Raw genomic sequence first — 21,413 nt, 5'->3', positions numbered from 1 at the left:
TTCTGGAGCTAATCTGAGAAACTCACTTAGGTTCCTGATACTCCTCACTTTTAGCACTTATGCTCTGCAGAGTTGTGGAAATGCCTAGGTCCATCCATTTATTAAGTTCCCACCATGTTCTGGGCACTGTGGGGGGCCCAGGTGTAGAGTGGTAAACAAAAAGACACCACCTTGGCCCTGCCAGTCTCCCATGGATTGTAAATGCCTTTGAAGGCAGGGCCCAAATTGTGTTCATCTATATAATCCTGGTCCCTAGTAAGGGCCAATAATGCGATTGGACTACTACTATGCACTATTGGACTCCTACTAGGCATAGTAGGAGTCCAATAGCAATATTAAAGCTAAAAGGTATAATTATAGTTTACAGAGGTCTTTGATTATAGTCTTAAAGTGCTTAGATGTTAATGACCAAACAGAATCAATAGGCTTTCCACTGTAGATAATACATTTGCATCTTAATGAAAACCATTAATCCCTTAAACCTCACTCTCTGACCCTACTGTCCTCTAAGTCCTAACAGTTATCATTTCAGTTCCTGGGACGCCTAAAAGGGTGATATTTGAAGAAGACCCTCCAAACTATACTACATTTATAGTCTTCTACCCTAGGCACATAAAAACTAGGCCTTGGTCATCCCATCTGGACTCCTCAAACAATAGCTAATAAATAAAATGCCCAACATTATATTTTTTAGGAATCTACAACTTGCGAGCCAAAGCTAGATTTAACCCTCAGATGTTTTTGTAAGACTCCACTTGTTTCATAAATTTTGAATTTTACAAAATGCATGTTTCCGTTTGCCACAGCCTCATCAGTCTCTATGACCTTACACCTGGCCCTAATCAACAGATCTGTTACTCACCTATTCCTACCGCTGGAAACATATAGGTTTTTAAATCTCAAATAATATGTAACAGTTTAAGACTAACCTGTTGTCCACAATAACCCTGTGAGCTAAGCAGGGGAATATTATTATCTCAACTTTATGGTTGAGGAATCTGAAGCCCAGGGAAGAGGTGAATGACTTTCCCATTTTTATTCAGTTTTTTGTAGTCTATGTCAGCCTGGCTTGTGGGGTTTGGATAATAGTGGCAATTACCAGTGACTGGTGGCAATCACCAATGACCGTCTCCAAGGCAGTGATGACCTCCAGGGTCTGGATTCCTTCAGGGGTTTTTAACCTGATCCAGACACCCCTATAGAGGTTCTAGAAATGAGGCTTCAAATGTTCCATGGGTCCCTTGGTATAGCACACAATTTTGTGTGGATGTGCATATGCAGGGGGAAATGCCGGTAGTTTCATCAGTTTCTCTTGGAATATGTAATAGCACTGTGAGGTAACCACCTGGTTGGCAGTTGTTTCCTGGAGAAGATCTATCTCCGGTCCACAATGTGCAAAGCCATTGGGCCTGGAAGGGTCCCTGGGGGGGTTACAGTTAACCAAGTAAATGAATCATTATCTGTTCTTTCCAGTAATCCCCTGGCTTATCTCTGTGGCTAGAAGATGGGAGTATAACAGGATGGGGTGGTCTAGCTTGCCCTGAGGAGTATCTCACCTGAAAGGGGGGCCAGGCCCTTTTTGAATTATCTGCCATGAATAGCAACATAAAATATTGCTCAGGAACAGAGAAAGGAGATAGAGTGTCTCAGCAAAATTCATCAAAACCAACAGCAGGTAAGGCACTGAAAGTTTCCTGAAGATGGTGTGAGAGGGGCAAATCTAGAAGGCAAAAATGGCCACACAATACAAATTCAACAGGCCTCAGCAAGACCATCAAATGAGCCCCTTCTCCTGCTGGAACTTCTTCCTAGACTTTGTCCCATTCCTCACACTCAAAATCTTCATGATCCAGCGGCCTTCCCTCAATCCATCAACATCAACTCCAAAGAAAGAATGTAAATCTGGTTTCACTAAAGTCTTAAAGGATTGATGAGGCTTAATAATGTCCTACTGTGCTTTTCCTTACGGACTTTGTGTTTTATGGGAATGAAATGTTAAGTCAAAGGAATTAATCTCTACCTGTGGAATTCCTAACATCAATCCACCAGTGGGTGGGAACAACACATTTTTGTTGCCTTTGAGAGAGCATCTGGACAGGCATGAAGAAGGGCAGCCAAATACAGAAGACTTGGATTTATAGTTAGAACAATTAAATTATCTTACATATTGGGTTGCTTATGGGTTTCCAATTAAAAAAAAAATCCTGGCTGGGAACAGTGACTCAAGCCTATAATCCCAGAGCTTTGGAAGGCCAAGGCAGGAGGAGGCCAGGAGTTCAGGACCAGCCTGGGCAACATATTATAGCAAGACCCCCTTCTCTACAAAAAATGTAAAACTTAGCCAGGTGTGGTGGTACATGCCTTAGTCCCAGTGCTTTGGGAGGCAGAGATGGGATGATGGCTTGAGGCCCAGAAGTTCAGGGCTGCAGTGAGCTAGAATCACACTACTGCACTCCAGCCTGAACAGAACAAGATTCTTTATTAAAAAAAAAAAAAAAAAAGAAAGAAAGAAAGAAAAGAAAAGAAGTGAAAAGAAATGAAAAGATTCCTTGCCTTTAAAAGTAGAGAAAAGCAAGTTAAAACCACCAGTTTTGTATTTTTAAGATCTTTTAGCATCTAAATATTTTTTTAAAAATCTATGACTCTAAAGCTTTGATCTCTCTCATTTTTATCATGTGCAAACCCCTCCACAAGCCTGGCCAAAATGTCCAGGTGTTCAAGACACATCCCAGGAAAACGACCTTTAGGGCTTCACCCTCCCTCCCTGACCAATCTCACCCACCTCTGGGGCCAGCCTTCCAGAAGCTCCAGTGTTCACCGCTCTGTTAACAACTCTGTCATCTATCTATTGGCTCAAGCCGAAACCCCCAGGGTCATCTGGGACTTTCTTCTTCCTCTGATCCCCACATTCAAGCCATTAAAAAATACCACTAGTGCTACCCTCAGAACACAACTGGAACCTGGCCCACTTCCCACCACCAACTCCCTGGCTTCCTGCCTGGGGCAAAACATCAGCACCTCTGGTCTGGACCAAAAAAACAGCTTCCTTCCTGGCTCCTCTGCTTCCACTCGCTCCACTTCCCCATCTGTTCTCCCTCAGCAGTCAGGATGATCTTTGTAAAATGTAAGCTTCATCGCATATTTCCTGTGCTTAGAACTCATTGCTCTTTCCCAAACTCTTACCAATGCCTGCAAGACCTTATATTCGTCCAGCTCTTACTCATTTTTCCATCTCCATCTCCCACCTGCACTCTGATTCATTCCCTTCATTGTGTTTACTGCAATCTGAAATTATCATTTCTATTATTTATTCAGCAAATACTTATTGAGCACCTAATATCTAGTGATCAGGGCTTATTTTGGGTGCTAGGAATACAACGAACAAAATAGATTTTTCTAAAAGCCTGCCCTTGCAGAGCTTGCATTCTGGTGTACATACATAGGGGATTTTGTTTACTTGTTTATTGACTGTCTTTCCTGCTAGAATGTAAGCTCCTTGGGAACAGGGACCTTGACAAACTTGATCACAGCTGTATCCCCTAAACTTAAAACTGTGACTCATTGTAGATGTCCAATAAATATTTATTAAGTGAATAAACTAAAGAACATTTCTTGATTCAAGACTAGATTTGTTCTCTGTTCAGGATGGATATCTGATTATACTTCACTCTGGAGGTGTGGAAAGCCATCCCAGAAGCAACCCATGAAAAGACACTCCTCACTGGCCTTCATCCCATGCTGGGACACCTTGGGAGGCACAGGTGCTCCACTCCTGAGCCCACTTCTGAGTTTGAACAATTTGCCTGGCCAAGTAAGGTAATTGACTATTCCAAGCCCAGTGCCCAGGTCTGTCTCTCTGCCTTCCCCAAGCCATGTGGAAACTCTCATTTTGGGGTTTCTGGCTGCCTGGATCTCAATGGTAATTCCATCCTCCTCAACTCCTGAGATGAGAGGCATCGGAGGAGCCCTGCCCACGCTGGCCTGGGTAACGTTGGCTCTCTCCTTCGGGTGAATTCAGCAGCACCCACGGTTCTCCCATTTGAAGTAAACCAATTAAATTAATTGATATTCCCATCCTCAACCCCCTACTACCACCACCACCCTATGGCCATTTCACTTTGGAGAATGAGAGGCATTCCACCAGACTCTGATGAACTAGACTCCAATTAATAAAGATCTCTACTTCACAGGATGGGTTAAAGAAACGAACTTTAGAAATAATGCTTAGCCGGGCGCGGTGGCTCACGCCTGTAATCCCAGCACTTTGGGAGGCCGAGACGGGCGGATCACGAGGTCAGGAGATCAAGACCATCCTGGTTAACACGGTGAAACCCCGTCTCTACTAAAAATACAAAAAAAATTAGCTGGGCATGGTGGTGGGCACCTGTAGTCCCAACTACTGGGGAGGCTGAGGCAAGAGAATGGCGTGAACCCGGGAGGCGGAGCTTGCAGTGAGTCGACATTGCACCACTGCACTCCAGCCTGGGCGACAGAGCGAGCAGTGAGTCGACATTGCACCACTGCACTCCAGCCTGGGCGACAGAGCGAGACTCCGTCTCAAAAAAAAAAAAAAAGAAAGAAAGAGAATGCTTAGCACCTTCCTGTGCTAGAACTTAAAACACTTCAGAGGCAGCATAAATTAATTTTCTCCAAGTCCCCGAGAGGAAAAAAGAAGATTTTATTATCCCCTTTTAGCCGCAGAGAAAACATGGAGAATGAGCATTTTCCTCCACAGAGCAGATCTGTGCCCAAATTACGGGGCTACTACCTCCACAAGCCAAACACCAACCATTGGACCATCCTGCCGTACCTGGGGAGCTGCAGAAGAGGAAAGGACACAAAACAGAAGTCTAAAGACCCCTCCAGCTGCAGTGGGAGACGGCATCAAAAAAATCCCACGTCCTGCAACTCTAGTGACTCTACCTCCTCGCTCTGTCCTTGGGAAGCACCAGCGCGCTCTCCATGAGATATAACGAGCTTTCATACTGATAGATTCTTTTTTATCTCCCTGGCAAGCTGGGATACCTGAAGATTGTGTTTTGAAATACATATATTGACAACCAATTACGCAGCTCTGCTTCTGTGGTATAGCTCCTTTGTCAGATCGCTCTCCAGGCCTGGCTGTGATCCCCTCAGACCATCTTCATTTTCACTGGGAAGCCTCTCTCCCTTTCCAGGCTTCTCAGCAGCTCACTGCCCCTAGGGAGAAATGACTCTGAGAGCATGGGAGGAAGCAGAAGGGGAGAGCATATCAGATTTACTCTGGCTTCTGCGGAGAGCTAAGGAGTTGGAAGGTGGGGCGGACAGGAGCCCCAGGAGAGGGATTACGCTGGGAAAGCTGATCCCTGGAGACACCTGTTCCACTGTCTGCGTCTCCTCTATCTACGTCAAGTTGCTTCTCGAATATCGCTCAGGGAACATGTCAGAACGCCCTCCAGTCTGCCCGTCCAGTGCTCCATGTTCTAGCTGCGACAGGTCACATAACTCACCTGAATATGGTCTTAGGCATCGACAGCTTAATGTGATGGCCCAGCAAGTGGTCATTTAATCTGGGCCTTCTGGAAACACAATATCCTAACCTAGAGTTTCTTGATTTGGACTTCAGGAATTTATAAATTCCCTGAAATTATGGGCAAAATTGCCTATACATGTAAATATGTATGTTGTTCTAAAGAAAGAGTTCACTGTTTTCATCTGATTCTTGTAAGGTTCTCTCTCTCAAAAATGTTAAGAAATATACATATATATTTATATATATGTTAATTTCTTTACATTTTTGAGAGAGAACCTTACAAGAATCTATATATATAGAATATAGAATATATATATAGACTATATATAGAATATAGAATATATATAGACTATATATAGAATATAGAATATATATAGACTATATATAGAATATAGAATATATATATAGAATATAGAATATATATATAGAATATAGAATATATATATAGACTATATATAGAATATAGAATATATATAGAATATAGAATATATATATAGAATATATATATAGAATATAGAATATATATAGAATATAGAATATATATAGAATATAGAATATATATAGACTATATATAGAATATAGAATATATATATAGAATATAGAATATATATATAGAATATAGAATATATATATAGAATATAGAATATATATATAGAATATAGAATATATAGAGACTATATATAGAATATAGAATATATATATAGAATATAGAATATATATAGACTATATATAGAATATAGAATATATATATAGAATATAGAATATATATATAGAATATATATATAGAATATAGAATATATATATAGACTATATATAGAATATAGAATATATATATAGACTATATATAGAATATAGAATATATATATAGAATATAGAATATATATATAGACTATAGAATATAGAATATATATAGAATATAGAATATATATATAGAATATAGAATATATATAGTATATATAGAATATAGAATATATATATAGACTATATATAGAATATAGAATATATATAGAGAATATAGAATATATATATAGAATATATATATAGAATATAGAATATATAGAGAGAATATAGAATATACATAGAGAATATAGAATATACATAGAGAATATAGAATATACATAGAGAATATAGAATATATATATAGAATATAGACTATATATAGAATATAGACTATATAGAGAGAATATAGACTATATATAGAATATAGAATATATATATAGAATATAGAATATATATATAGAATATAGAATATATATATAGAATATAGAATATATAGAGAGAATATAGAATATATAGAGAGAATATAGAATATATAGAGAGAATATAGAATATATAGAGAGAATATAGACTATATAGAGAGAATATAGACTATATATAAAGAATATAGACTATATATAGAATATAGAATATATATAGAATATAGAATATATATATAGAATATAGAATATATATATAGAATATAGAATATATAGAGAGAATATAGAATATAGAGAATATAGAATATATATATAGAATATAGAATATATATAGAGAATATAGACTATATATATAGAATATAGAATATATATAGAGAATATAGAATATAGAGAGAGAATATAGAATATATAGAGAGAATATAGACTATATATAGAGAATATAGAATATATATAGAGAATATAGAATATATAGAGAGAATATAGAATATATATAGAGAATATAGAATATATATAGAGAATATAGAATATATATATTCCCTGACCAAATGGGCCATGGAAGGGGTAGCAGGGGCTAAGGTCAACGGAGTGACTCCAAAGAGGAATTTTCCAACACACTGACCTCTGACCAGAAAATTGTGGGAGAGGTGAGGGACAAGCAGGTCCTTTTGCTGTTCCCTATTAATAATAGCAGCTAAGGTGGGTGAGAGGCTTCCCAGGTGCCAGAAATTGTTCTGAGCACACTTTGTTTATAAACATGTTTAATTATCTTAGTAGCCCTACAAAGAATTACTATTACTAACCCCATTTTACAGATGATGAAACCGAGGCACCAAGAGTCACAGCAAGTAGGAAGCAAGACTGGTTTTGAAACCGGCAGCCTGGCTGTGGAGTCTATGCTCTCAATTACAGCGCCACTCATGGCCGTCTGGCTGTCTGCTGCACAATTGGAGGCTCCTCCTGGTGGCTCCTCTTTACCCAGGCAACATTGAACATTTGCCTCAAGCAGCAAAACTGAACTCTACATACTCACTGTGCCAGGAGAGATAATGATTTTGGCAAATTTTTTTCTCAGACACTATACACTTGAGATGATCTATTATAAGCAAGGGCTTTGTAAGCTGCACAATGCTATGTAATGTGAATTAGGGTGACAACCATGGTCTAGGTTTTGCCTAATAAAGTACAATTTTTAAAACCATTCCAAGTACTATGGGATATTTTCTACTTGAACCAAACTGCTTTCTGCTGTATTCACTGTTGACCACATTTTACACTTGCCAGCCACTCCTCACAAAGTTAATTTAAATGTGTGAAATCTGACATCCTTGTTTAGAAGTACTGGGAACATAAAACTTCCACAACTCGAACATCTGGCCTCACAGCACCACAGATGTGTGTGCCACACATTTAATGGATTTTGTGTTTTTTCCCAGTGCTCTGCACCCAGTATGTGCTCAAATATTTTGTCAGTGTCAATGGTGATATTTTAAAAGGTTGCATTTTTCCTAATGCTGTTTCACTTAGTTTCAAATTTCAAAATTTCTGTTATGATCCAATAAGATACAACTCAACAGTAATTATTGAAATAAAAATCCTATTCATCTGGTTGAAATTTTTTTCCACAGATCTCAAAACTTTATAGACATAAAAAATACAGCTTCCATTCAATTTGATATACCTTATTTTCCAGAGTTAAAAACAAAACAAATATTAAAAATCAGGATACAAAAAAGATCAGAGTATGAGAACAAAATTGAATTAGTCCTGCTTCTCACCTCAGAATTAAATCTATTTTAGGATGGCTTTCAGCAGACTTCTTACTCATAGGTTCATTCATTCATTCATGCATTCACTCAACAAATATTTACTGAGCACTTCCTATGTGCCAGGCACCATTATAGACTCCTGGGCTGCATCCATAAATAAAACAGGTAGATTTGAACCCTTGCAGAGCTTCTATACTAATGATGGGGTCAGTTAAAAACATAATAAGTCAGTGAGTTAGATAGCAGGTTACAAAGTAATAAGTGCTCTGAATAAAATAGAGCAGGATAAGCGGGTCAAGATAACTAGGAGGTTGGGGGGTTGTTACAGTTTTAAATAGGGTAGTCAGAGTGAACTTAATCGAGAAGGTGAGACTGAGCAAAACACATGCGCCTGGGAAAGGAGTGTGTCACATGGATATCTAGAAGAGTGATGCAGGCAGAAACACTAAGGTTAGTGTGCTTGCTGCCTTCAAGAAACAGCAAGACCAAATGGGACAGGGAAGGGGTAGCAGGGGCTAAGGTCAGAGGGTGGGAGTGGGTGGGAGAGGGCCTGATGGTGTAGGGCATTGTTGGCCATTATAAAGGATTTCGCTTTCCTCTGTGTGAAATGGGAAGCCACTGGCAGACTGAAGCAGACCAGAGGCAGGATCTGGCTTTATATTAAAAGCATCTCCCTCTGGCTGCTATGTTAAGACCAGATTATACATGTATGTGTAGGAGCTGGGTGGAGAATCAGGAACAAAAGCAGAAAGATCAATAAGGATGCTATTGAACTTACTCAGGCAAAGAGAGGATAATGTCTGAACTAGGGAGGTAATGGCAGAGATGGTGAGAAGTGGCCTGATTCTAGAAATATTTTGGTAGTAGAGCCTATGGAATATTCTGAATTGGATATGGGATACAAAAGAAAGTGAAGACTCCAAGATGACTCCGAGGTTTTTGGCCTGAGCATTTTATTATCAAAAACAACCGATGGCTCACGCCTGTAATCCCAGCACTTTGGGAGGCCGTGGCAGGCGGATCACCTGAGGTCGGGAGTTTGAGACCAGCCTGACCAACGTGGAGAAACCCCATCTCTACTAAAAATACAAAATTACTCAGGCGTGGTGGTGTATGCCTGTAATCCCCGATACTCGGAAAGCTGAGGCAGGAGAATCACTTGAACCTGGGAGGCAGAGGTTGCTGTGAGCCAAGATCGTGCCATTGCACTCCAGCCTGGGCAAAAAGAGTGAAACTCTGTCTCAAAAAAGAAAAAAAAAAAACAACGAAAAAAAGACAATCAATTCCTCTGTTCTTTCCATGAAGAAGCAAAGAAAGCAGTGGCAGGCAGGGATTGACGTGGCTTGTAGTGGCAGCTATGGGCTGCCCAATGACCAAGGGATCATAGGCAAGGATGTCATCTTCTGCCTACAGCTCCACCCCAGGAAAGGTACCAGAGATCTTTATTCCCTCTGCCTCTCCTCCCCTTCCTGCAGACCTAGGTCACCTTAGACCTAAAGGACATCTTACTATCTAGATTCAGTATTTCTTTTCTTTTGTGGTGGTGTTTGTCCTAATCTTTATTCTTCAAGCTTCTGGGAGCACTTGGAGTCCTGATTTTTCAGAGTGATGAACAAATGTACCATTCACAGTTTCAGACATGCTGATTCTATTCCCCTTTAACTTTCAACTGTCTAGACAGAATGGGTTAAAACACAAATTTCATGAATTAAGGGAATATCATAGATTTTTCTGAACATATCTATAAAACTGGTTGGTGGGTGACATATTAGTTACATCTAACCCAGGCCCAGAAGTTCATATTTGTTCTTTTTACAAAAGGCACCTCATTAAATCACTGTCTAGTCCGTAACTGGCTTTATTGGGACATAAATTCATTTCACTAAACCAATAAATGTTAATTCTTCACCCTGGAGATTCTAGTCAGTCTGGTTTTATCCTGCTCAAGCTCCTGAGGCTGCCATCAATTACTCATGTTTGGGTTTATATGTCATTATGGAATCACTTTAGCTAGAACTAACGGGAAGTGAAAGGACAATAAAGCTAAGCCTCATTCCAAAGAGAATATACAGAAGGGGGCATTCACCTGAACCCCATTATTCTTTTCTATAAATTAAAATATCCTGGCATTCTGCAGCAGCAATCCATTATATTTAGATTCTCTGCAAAAGCCAGGGCAGGCGAGTGGCGGATACTAATGAAGGCAGCTGGAAGGTCTGGGGAGGAGGCAACAAGCTCAGACTCAGAAGGTTTAGGTTTAAGACCTGCTTTGCAATAACTAAGTGTGACTTTCAGCCAATTGCTTAATGTCACAGAAACTCAAGCCTCATGTGCAAATTGAGCACTACAATACCAGTTTCACAAACTAGGGAAGAAGTACATGAGACAGTGGCGGGTAGAGGTGGAAGAGCAGGGCCACCTGGCTCAGAAGAGGTTTTCTCTTCTCCTGTCCCCTCCATTAACCTAGCAGCTGGGGCAAATTGCTTGCTCCAGCAGCCTTCCATTGTGGTCTTAAACAAGAGATTTAACCTCTTTGAGCTTCAACTTTCCCATTTGAAAAATGGAGCTGATCATATCTGTCCTCCATTTTACCCTAGAAAAGTGCACTGATACCGATCATCTCAGTAAAGCTCTTAGCATCTGACCTGAAGAGGGGGCCAATTTTAGAAGACTGTAATACCACTGATGCAGGATTCCATTTTTAAAAACAAAGGCATTATCTCTTCAACCAAATGTTCTTTCCTATGATGGAAGGTTTCTCTTTAAAGCCGTCAGCAATTTTTTCCCTCAGATAGAAAATGGCTTCCTCTCTCAGAACCATATATAACTTCAGAAGCAAGGGGGAGAAAAGCAGAGTTGGCAAAAAGTAGAGGTGAATTGAATGCCTGTACATCCATTCAGGATTTACTGCCCTTGGTGTAAAACAGTCAGTAACATTTTACAAGGAAAAAGTGCAGATAAATGACTGCAGTCCCAGGACAGTGCTCCTGATGGCTTTTTATAAACCATGCATGCTGCCTGGATGCCTCTGTGCCTGCTCCTCCTGCTCCAGAGAGAGTGCGTGAGCAGGGCTTCAAGCCAGCATGCCAACAGCACCAGCAGGCTCCAGCCCCAGACCTTGCTCCATCTGCAGGCCAGAGAGCCTCATCTTAGCGCCAGTCCTAGAGCCAGACTTAGACCTGGAGTGGTGCAGAGAGCCTTTGTGCCAGGTCTCAAGCCGGGTGCTGAACAAAGCAGGGACAGCAGAGTAAAATGGGACCGGCATGGGCTTGGAGTCATATTGAGAATCCAGTTCTGCCATTTACGAGCAGTATGACCTTAAGCCATTTTTTCCTTCTGTAAAATGGAGATTTACAAAACCTACCATATCAGTTAAGAGGATAAAATGCTATGACATTATGAACGCACTTAACATGTAGTAGATATTCAACCTATTTTTATCTTTTCACCAGTTACTGAAGTTAGCTCATCTAGTCCTCTGATCCCTTTATGGGCATGAATAGAATGCCGCCAAGTATATTTGTCCATTTCCATACTTCTACGAAGAAATACCTGAGACTGGGTAATTTATTAAAAAAAAAAAAAAGAGGTTTAATGGACTTACAGTTCCACATGGCTGGGGAGGCCTCACAATCATGGCAGAAGGTGAAGGAGGAGCAAAGGCACATCTTACATGGTGGCAGGCAAGAGAGCATGTGTAGGAGAACTGCCCTTTATCAAACCATCAGATTTCGTGAGACTTACTAACTATCATAAGAACATCACAAAAAAACCTGCCCCCATGATTCAATTACCTCCCACCAGGTCCCTCCCACAACACGTAGGGATTATGGGAGCTACAATTCCAGAGGAGATTTGGGTGGGGACACAGAAAAACCATATCACCAAGTAATGAGAAATTGTAAATAAGGAAACTGAGGCACAAAGTAACTTGCTCAACAGCATCCCGTCTGTCTCTGACTTTACTCCATGTTCATACACTACACACAGTTCAGCCTCTTAATCTAATAAACTGAGACTCAGAAAAGTGAATGAATTAAACACCTTTCCCAAGTCACTCCTTGGATCCAGGTCAAGGCTACTTGCTTCCAGTTTAATGCTCTTTGCATTAGCCTAGATCCTTAGAGATCATCTTCATTTCACAGATAAAGAAACTAAAGCCCCAAAAGGCAATGACTTGTTCAAAGCCATAGTCCAAATTTTGACAAAGGACCTTGAGATCTTTCAGAGTCCTCTAATGTATCGTACTGCCCTATGATCTCACAGCTGGTAATTCTTGAATTGATTTGAGAACCTGCTAAGTACCAGACACAGTCTCTGCTGTCAAGGAGTTTATGACCAAGTGGGGAGAAAAAAAAGCCCATAGGCAAGGATACCTGAGTGGCAGGTGCTGTCACAGGGGTAAGCCCAGTATGGAAGAGAGTGCACGGGAAGGACATTTAATCCAGCCTTTGAGGACTGGGATTGGCTGCCTCAAGGAAGTTAGATTTAAGCTAAAGAATGAGTAAGAGCTAGTGAAACAGAGTAAAGGAAGCAGAGTGTCCAGGAAGTGGAAACAGGGTGTCAATAGTCGGCAGCTTAAAGAGTGTGACCCATTAAGAAAACTGGAGCAGGAGGAGAACACAAAGAAAAATAAAGCTGAAAATGTAAGCCAGCTAAGGCCTTTTACACTGCTTAAATAATTTGAACTTGATGCTGTCAAAGGCAGATGTTGCTTATTACACAATGAACTCCCAGACATGCCTGTGACTGGAAGGGCAAGTCCTATATAACCCAGAAGCAACATCTTTGTCTGGTAGGGTACACTTTCAGTTTCACACCAAGCCCCAGTTCCTACTAATATCGACTAGAAAGAAAAAAATCAAGCCATTGCATAATGTATCTTGATTTCATTAAACCATTTTGATAGTCGTTCTTGATTACTCTGTGAGCCAAAGTGGAGAAACACAGGCTGGAAAACAGTCCTACTCTGAATGAATAGCTAGCCGGACATTTTACTCAAAAAGTTTATTAAAGGGCTGATGTCTTACTCAAAGGAACTCTCTAGTACCATGCCACAGAACTTTCTCTCCCTGATCCCTTTATGGGCATGTTCCAAGGCTTTGAGGCAGAAACTGAAGGCTTACTTATCAAAAGTGAAGGTGACACCAAGATAAGAGGAATACTTTTGAAAAAAAAATTTAAACATCAATAAAGTCATACAAATAAAATTAAATGTAGCTAGAACAAATGTAAAATTCTGCATTTTGGCTCAAAGAATTTACTAGAATAGGTGAGAGAATTTAATTGATAGTGGTTTGTGTGAAAAAAGGTGTTTTTGTCAACTATGTGACATGATTGCTAAACAAAAACTAATGCAATTCTTTATTGGAAATAGGAAAGAATTGAACAAATGAATAAAATCTGGTCCATATTTCCAGGCTAGTGAGGTCTGAGGGAATGAGGGGTGGTCCCAGTAAGTCATGAAGCAGTGTTTCTTTAAGGCACTGAGTCATCTTAAAGGGATGTCTCACATACACTCCCCTTGAGACCTCCTCTCCCATTCTTAGTAATGGTTGTGTAACTCCTGGGAAGATGTGTCACAGAGGCTGCCGTGACACCTCCTGAATCTCCACCTTTCACCCCTAATATTGTTGACAAAGCAGCTTTGGCTATTACATTTGATGACTTAGAGAAATTATAGGTTCAACCCTTTCTAACTCCTTAATCCCACCCACAATGCCCTTTCCTGAGAGTCCATTATCCTGCCACACTGGTGCTCATCAACTTTTTGTCACATTATGGTGGCTTTCTTTCTGTGGCCTCTTGATTCCATATGTAAATAGACCAAATGGATCTGCCAGCCCAGCCCTCTGGACATACTGGACTTGTCTTATGGCTCAGAGTATGAACTCTGAGGGACTTGCCCTGCACATATGGCTTCTATGCATTAAGATTCTGCTTAGATCAAAAGAAGTCATAACCCTGGTGTGGTTCATGATGATTAACCCTATTCTCTATTTCTAGATACAGCGTTGTAAGCACATTCTCAAACTAGAAAACTTACAGACAATGGTGAAGGTTCTAGACACCACATGTTTGGAGAGTTAGCTAAAAAGCTTGGACTACTTGTCTTGGAGAAAGATTAGTGCACATACAACGATCATCTCCAAACATTTAAATGGTCATACCATGGGGAAAAATAATAACAAGCGTATTTTGTGCAGCTCCAACACAAATAACTAGGTTGCCTTTCTAACAATTAAAGCCATCCATAAATGAAATGAGCTGCCTAGAAAAGTAATGATTTTCCAATTACTGGATTTATTCCCAGCATATTCCTGAAGGCCACAGGGCAGGAATCCTGCAGAAAATACTCCTACTTTGGTAGGAAGTTGGACCAGATGTTGAGTTCTTTCCAATCTAAGGTTTATAGGCTGCTGGATCTCCGTGTAGACTGCAGGGGTGCTCTGTGACTCCCATGTATGTACATGGGTCCCTGAATATCAAAAGATAGGCAAGAAGGTACAGGGAACTTGAGTTGTTAGTCTATCCTCCTGATTTTATTACTGACAATGAATGAGACTCTGGAAATTAAATAATTTACCTAGATCAACTACTCTAGTTTATATCCTTTATCAGAAAGATTTCCTTTTCCTTACTTCTAAATCTCTTGGCCTGACTTTTAAGCCCATTTCTTCTGGCTTTATGCTCAGTGAATATGAAGATCAATCAATCATATCCCTCATTATACCAGTTCATAAAACTAAAAATCTAGTGCATAATGCTTCTCTTTTCTAAGCTGAGAAATTCCAGTTCATTTCCTGTTCTCCTTAAGCATCTTTTCAAACGATCTTTTCCCCCAAGTTTCTCTAAAACAGCATAGAACTTATTATGACTCCTTGTTCTCTATAAGGGTCACATGTCCAGAAATTTGATTCTGTCATTTCTAAGTGTTTTCCAAATATGTTAAATAATAGTTGTTGGAACATTCATTAATAGTTGTTTTTTAAGTGCTGTATGGAAAAGTAAATTAGTAAAAAAAAAAAAAAAAAACCATTCCAGACTCAGTAAGGTTAATCAGACTTCTCAGAGCCCTCAATATGCATCATGAATCTCCTAGACCATGGAGAGTACATGTATGTAGCATCTCCCAAACCTACTGACACCAAGATCTCTTTTAGAGCATCTCAAAGGCTCAATTGTTCCAAAAAAAAAAAAATATATATATATATATATATGGCAGCGCTCCTCTATAAAACAATGCCTAAAACCCATATCCACCCCACAGAATTCTGTATACTGAAAACCTCCTCCATCCATGTGGCCAAAAGTCTTCCTCTCCTTCCCTATAGGAAATCTCCCCAGCCAGGCTACACTCAGTCTCACCTTCCCTATACCACTAATGCTAGCCTTCTCCCTATCTCCAAGCCTGATCCTTTTCAAACTTCAATTTCAGTTTGAGCTGCAATGGTGTGATGGAGTAATTATGAGAGATGGAGGTGACCAGAATCTCAACAAAGGAAATCCCTTCAAGAGACAGATAAGACAGCAAAGAATAGAAAGGTTGCCTTGCCCAAGTCACACAGCCAAACAGGGGAAGTGCTGGGACTAAGATTCCTAGTTCACTGCTCTTTATGCTACGTCAGTGGGTGGATCTGCTGGCAGGAACTCACTGAAAAAGACATATTCCTGAGCCTCACTCCGAGCCTCACTCCAAGCCTCCTGAATCAGGCTCACTTGAAAGTCAATTTTTAAAAAAGATCATAAGATATCCTGATATTCCACCAGGCCTGGGAACCACCATACTATATAGCACCATCTCCCAAAGTAGGGTCATATGTGTAGTCCAACCCAGCACCTGCTCTCAGTAATACTGAGTTGTTTGGATAAGTGAACTTATTTGAGCCTCTGTTTCTGTACTAGAATGACTTGATTGGGCCAATTAACCTATAAGATCCCTTCCGGGAATTTGATTCTGTCATGTCCAAGTGCTACCTTAGTTATGCTCAGTGGCTACCCATCTATTCTGGCTGGAACTGTTCTCTCTAGTCTCTGAGCCTTTATAAAACTATTATTAAGGGCCAAATTATAACATGCTATATGATATAGCACCTTAGAATAATATTTTTGGAGTGTCTCCAACATGCCAGTTCCTCTACAAATGTTACTGCTAATGCTTGCAACCACTCTAAAGGTACTAATATCCCTATTTTAATATAAAGAAAAGAGGTATCTTTCATGTGAAATGGAAATTTCCAGGATCATACCACTTTTAAGCTGTGGACCTGGATTTCTAAACCAGGTCAGCCTCATTCCAGATGCTGTGCTCTGTCCACAATGCCAGGCTACTTTTGAATGTGAGTCATGTTTCCTCATTAAAAGCGAAAGCTCTCCTCATCATGGATCCCCTACAACACTAGCATCTAGCTGAGCATCAAGTAGTGCTCAATAAATATTTGTTGACTTGATTAGTGGATTAACTCTCTCCTTCTACCTGAAGCACAGACCACATCTTTTTGATGCAAAAACGTGCTAAACCCCTAGACCATCTGCAAATTTTCCATTAGCTCAGAGCAGAAAATTACAGCTGTGTAGACTGCACCTGTAGACTCAAGCTTAATTAATAGGCTTATCTTGGATTGAACGAGTTGCAGATACTGTACCTTAAGCAGAAGGCACTGGGGAACATGTTGATGTGGAGACGGCATGTATCACTTCTCTTGTTTCATACTATTAAAACCATGTTAATGAAAATGTATTATTACTTAGTAATAATAATAAAGATGAAAATCCTCCCCCTCCTGATCCCTTACAAATGTTGTTTTTCATTTCGAATCCCAAATCTCCAGAGAGAAGTAGGAGGGAGTGTCACAAATCCAGATAATGATCTTGGGTATTACACTGTTCATTTGGAGCTCTGATTTAGCTAAGCTGACAGATGTTGGGGAAAACATGTCTAGCCTGAAAACTCTCTGGTGGCTGCCCAGCTGTGGCTGCAAAGAGGAGTGAGGTTTTGCCAACACAGCTTCACATTCATTTAAATTCAAGATTTGACATGCAGAATCACCCTGCTCTAAAGGTAGAAGTTGAAGTGCCGTGACATTAGGAACTGACTCCAGCCTGATGCTTTGGGGTACTGACTTCCATCTAACCACACAGCTCACTCTGAAGTCCTTGAAATTACTGTCGCTGATTATGTCCTGCTGTCTTGACGAAAACTGCCTTCATCATGACACGCTTACCATAACACCAGGAAAAAAGGAAAAAAAACACACCTTTGTGTTAACCACCATCATGTGACATTTCCTTTGTTCTCTCCCCAGAGTAGTTTTAGAAGAGGGGAATGTTTAATTCACCTTTAAATAATACCGATTTCCCAAATGACAGTCTGAATTCATGTTTTTTTTTTCCAAAATAAACAGGCAAGAGGCACCACGGGAAAAGACGCACTCTAGAGAGACAAAAAAAACTTAAAGGGTGACCTTTGATGCCCTTGGACCTTAGTTTTCTTACCTGAACATTTTTTAAAGGGCATTTTGATCTCAAAGGAGAAAATCTGCTAATTAAATATAAGGCAGAAGGCCAGCTCCTTCTCAGTGAGCCGAGGGTGGTCAGCCCCTAGCTCAGCCTTCAGAGAGCAGAGGTGAGATGAAGACATTGCAAGAGGCTCGTCTCTGGGCTCTAAAACCCAAATCAACAAATGAAGCCTGGATTTCAGAAACCCATAGCACAATATTTACAGCACCTAAATGGCCAATGTGTTTTCTGAGAAGCAGAAGGCTTCCTGTAATCTAGTATATGTGGCTTAGAGTTTGAGTGCTAATTTTTATCACACTAAAGGCTGCGGTAAGGCAAAAGTGAGGGAGGTTCTTGTAAACACAGTTAAACTAATTCATAGAAGAAAACAAAAGACATCAATGGTTAATTTGTCACTGTAGATGACTTCTAACCACAGGTCTCTTAGAAATGCTGGTGTCCTAAACATGTTCTTGGAAACACTAGCCTCCTCACTCCTGAACTCCTCCCCAGCAAATAAAAAAATGCATTGGCAAGTAGGATTTGAAAAGAGCATTTTAATAAAAGAGGAATGACTTAGAAGTCAATGAGACAGTAGGACTTCGGGGAGACCACCAGCCCCCAGCCCCTACCCCTGGGTCATTACTGGGGCCTTGTGACTACCCTCTTGGGCTACTATTTCCTTCTCACATTCTGGGCCCTAGCTATATTACAAATATTTTAAAAGTCAGCCATCTCATTTAGATGACATTAGTAGACCATTGTACCAGCAGCAGCACTTCTACAAGCTCATCAAAATTCACCTGTGTCTCAATACAAAATGGGAGAACAAAAGTACTACTGCAGGGTCAATTATCCATGAGAATGCCCAGAATTTGCATTGCTCCTTTATTCTAAAAGGGCTTCAAAATCATCAGGGGAAGGCATCTACCTCTGATATAGCTGTGCAGAATGTTTATAAGGTAAAGGAGAGAGAGCAAAATCTCTCCCTCCCTTTGTCTTTATGAACCAGGAAACAAAAGCTCCTAAGTAGAGAGAGTTTATGTATCATGTTCAAGGTCAACCAGCCCATTCTTCACTCCTTCATTCAACAAACATTCATGGGGCATCTTTTTTGTGCCAAGTTCTGAGAATAAAAGGGTGATTAGAACTCTGTGTCCTTTCCCTCAGAGAGGCTCCCAGGCTTGCTGGATGAATAGATTTGTAAAGAGATTGTTATAGAGAGACAATGAGGCAATAATTGAGATGTATACAAGGAAGCACCTATTTACCTGGAGAGGGAGAAAATCCAGAGTAGAACCTAAATTTTAAAAAGCAAAACAAACCAAAAACCAAGCCATCTCTCTCCCAGATGAGTGGTTCTCAGCTTTAGCCACACACTGGAATCACCTAGGGTGATTTTTCCAAGTACTGCTGCCCAGGTCTTGCCACAGATCAGTTGAGTCAAGGTCTCTGGTATGGGGAACCTAAACCTTTATCTTTATAAAAGTTTCTGTGACACAGTGTCACTTGATAACTACCATATTATCTTAGGCCAAGGCCATCTCCCCCAAAGCCTGTAGGTTATGTAACAGTGCAACGTTACCTATCTCTTTATGTGTGTTCTATCTCACCTTCTAGATCATCAGCCCCTGCAGGACAGTAACCAGGGCTTTCAACTCTTCCACACCCCATTCACTCCCCATGGAACCAAGCATGCCATAGTTACTAGATAAATATTCAATAAACACATCTACCTCAATGAAGAAGATAACAAAAGGATGCTTGAACTTGTCCATGAATGTCTTAGTTCATAACTCAAAGGCTGAGGTTCTGCCAACACAATAATGAAGTATAACTGGTGGATTTAGTTCAGCTGGATCAGAATGATGTGTATGATTACATGCAATGACTTGATGATCAGCCACTATCTGCTAATGAGTTTTTCTCCTGGAAAAGTGAGAAACAAAAAGCATTGCCCGAGAGAGCATGCTGCCATGTGTCAGAGGGCAAAGGCCCTCATTCCAGTGAAATGGGATTTTTTTTTTTAATGAAGTTGACGGCCACCAGCTCTTAGCTGACAGTCGATGGATATAGAGGGAAATGAATTCAGGCTTTTGTTGAATTAACTGCTGGCCTTATAAAACAGAAGCAACAGGGAAGCTGTGCCATGTTTGGGGTCCACTAAATCAGTCAGAGGTTTCCAGCACTCAAGTCTCCCTGACAATTGTGTCTGGGATCCGAACCAACAGGGGCTGCCGGCGGGGGCCTACCTGGTGAGAGGCCACTAGGTCAACTGACCACACCAGCTCAGCTTCTCCTCTGCCCAAGACAGAGTGGAACTTTTCTGACTGAACTAAATCCTCCAAGCCTCATTAAATCACGCTTTAGTAGCACGTTGTTCGGTCATCGCCGCTCCCAGCGTTGTATGTCAAACCTGTCCCCTCACCGTCTCGGATAATAAAATGTTTTATGGTTTTGTTGGATGATTGCTCCACGTCCCTTTTATTTTCAAAATGGCACATAATAAATACCCTCGCAGAGGAAAGACTGATTTGATGGAAAACACTGCACTGGGTAGAGCCAAAAGCAATCAGGCTCACCCGGAAAAGATAGCACAGCCGGTGGGGGTTCTGAAGCCATGTCATTTGCAAATGTTTCCTCGGCCATTCATGAAAACTACAACCGGCAGGATGTGGCTCTGTGCCCCCATATAAGTGACCTGTGACTCAGTCAGTCCAGCTGATTTTGTCCCCCACATGGTCAGTCCCAGCCAGGCTACAATGACTAACCCTGAATTCAGCCAACACTATCTTGTAGACTATTAGATGGACACATAGATGGCATGTAAAGGAAGCAGGGACACTCACGGTCACCACAGGAGGGCCAGGGAGCACGTTGTCATTCTCAGCACATCTATGCCTTCCCTCCAAAGCCTAATCGCATTGAGTCCCACCATTTCATTGTCTGATAGCACAACTGCCATTCCCTCTCAAAAACTCCAATTTAACTTATAAAGGAGGAACCTGTTATCTATAATCAAGAACATATGGAAGTCTGATTCAACTTCAGTCTGATTTTTTTTGATAGCCCAATTCAATTATTTTAATAATGCATAGGCTTGGGTTTCAATCCAACCCAGTTCAGTTGACTTTTAGAAAATGAAAACTTTGATGCCTTTCTGTAAAAATTAGCATTCGACTTTGATTTTAGGTTCCTGAATTGGCATGATAGATTCCATTTTGGCTGTGGAGCTTCAGTTAAGTGCTTTGTTATAGTCAGACTCATTATCTTGGATATCAACATGCTTGTGAATTGTATCTTCAATAGCATGATCACTGGCAGTGGGTTCTGCATATAATTTAGCAAAGAGTTAGCATCACTTCCCAATTTAAGAGTTACAAGTGGATATTTCTTTACCTATGTATTCAATTCAGGTGTATTTAAATACTTTTTACTATT

General features: G+C 40.4%; 1 protein-coding gene across 2 annotated transcripts in view; it reads right to left on the bottom strand.

Annotated features, from left to right (window-relative positions):
* OLFM4 (olfactomedin 4) overlaps nucleotides 1-21,413 on the bottom strand; it is a 147,061-nt gene that overhangs the window by 41,690 nt on the left and 83,958 nt on the right. The gene's annotated exons all lie outside the window — the stretch shown is intronic.

This window comes from Pongo pygmaeus, chromosome 14 (assembly GCF_028885625.2).
Source record: "Pongo pygmaeus isolate AG05252 chromosome 14, NHGRI_mPonPyg2-v2.0_pri, whole genome shotgun sequence".
NCBI classification, from domain to species: Eukaryota; Metazoa; Chordata; class Mammalia; order Primates; family Hominidae; genus Pongo; species Pongo pygmaeus.
The sequence above is the reverse complement of the archived record's forward strand: the minus strand, read 5'-3'. Positions and strand labels throughout refer to the sequence as shown.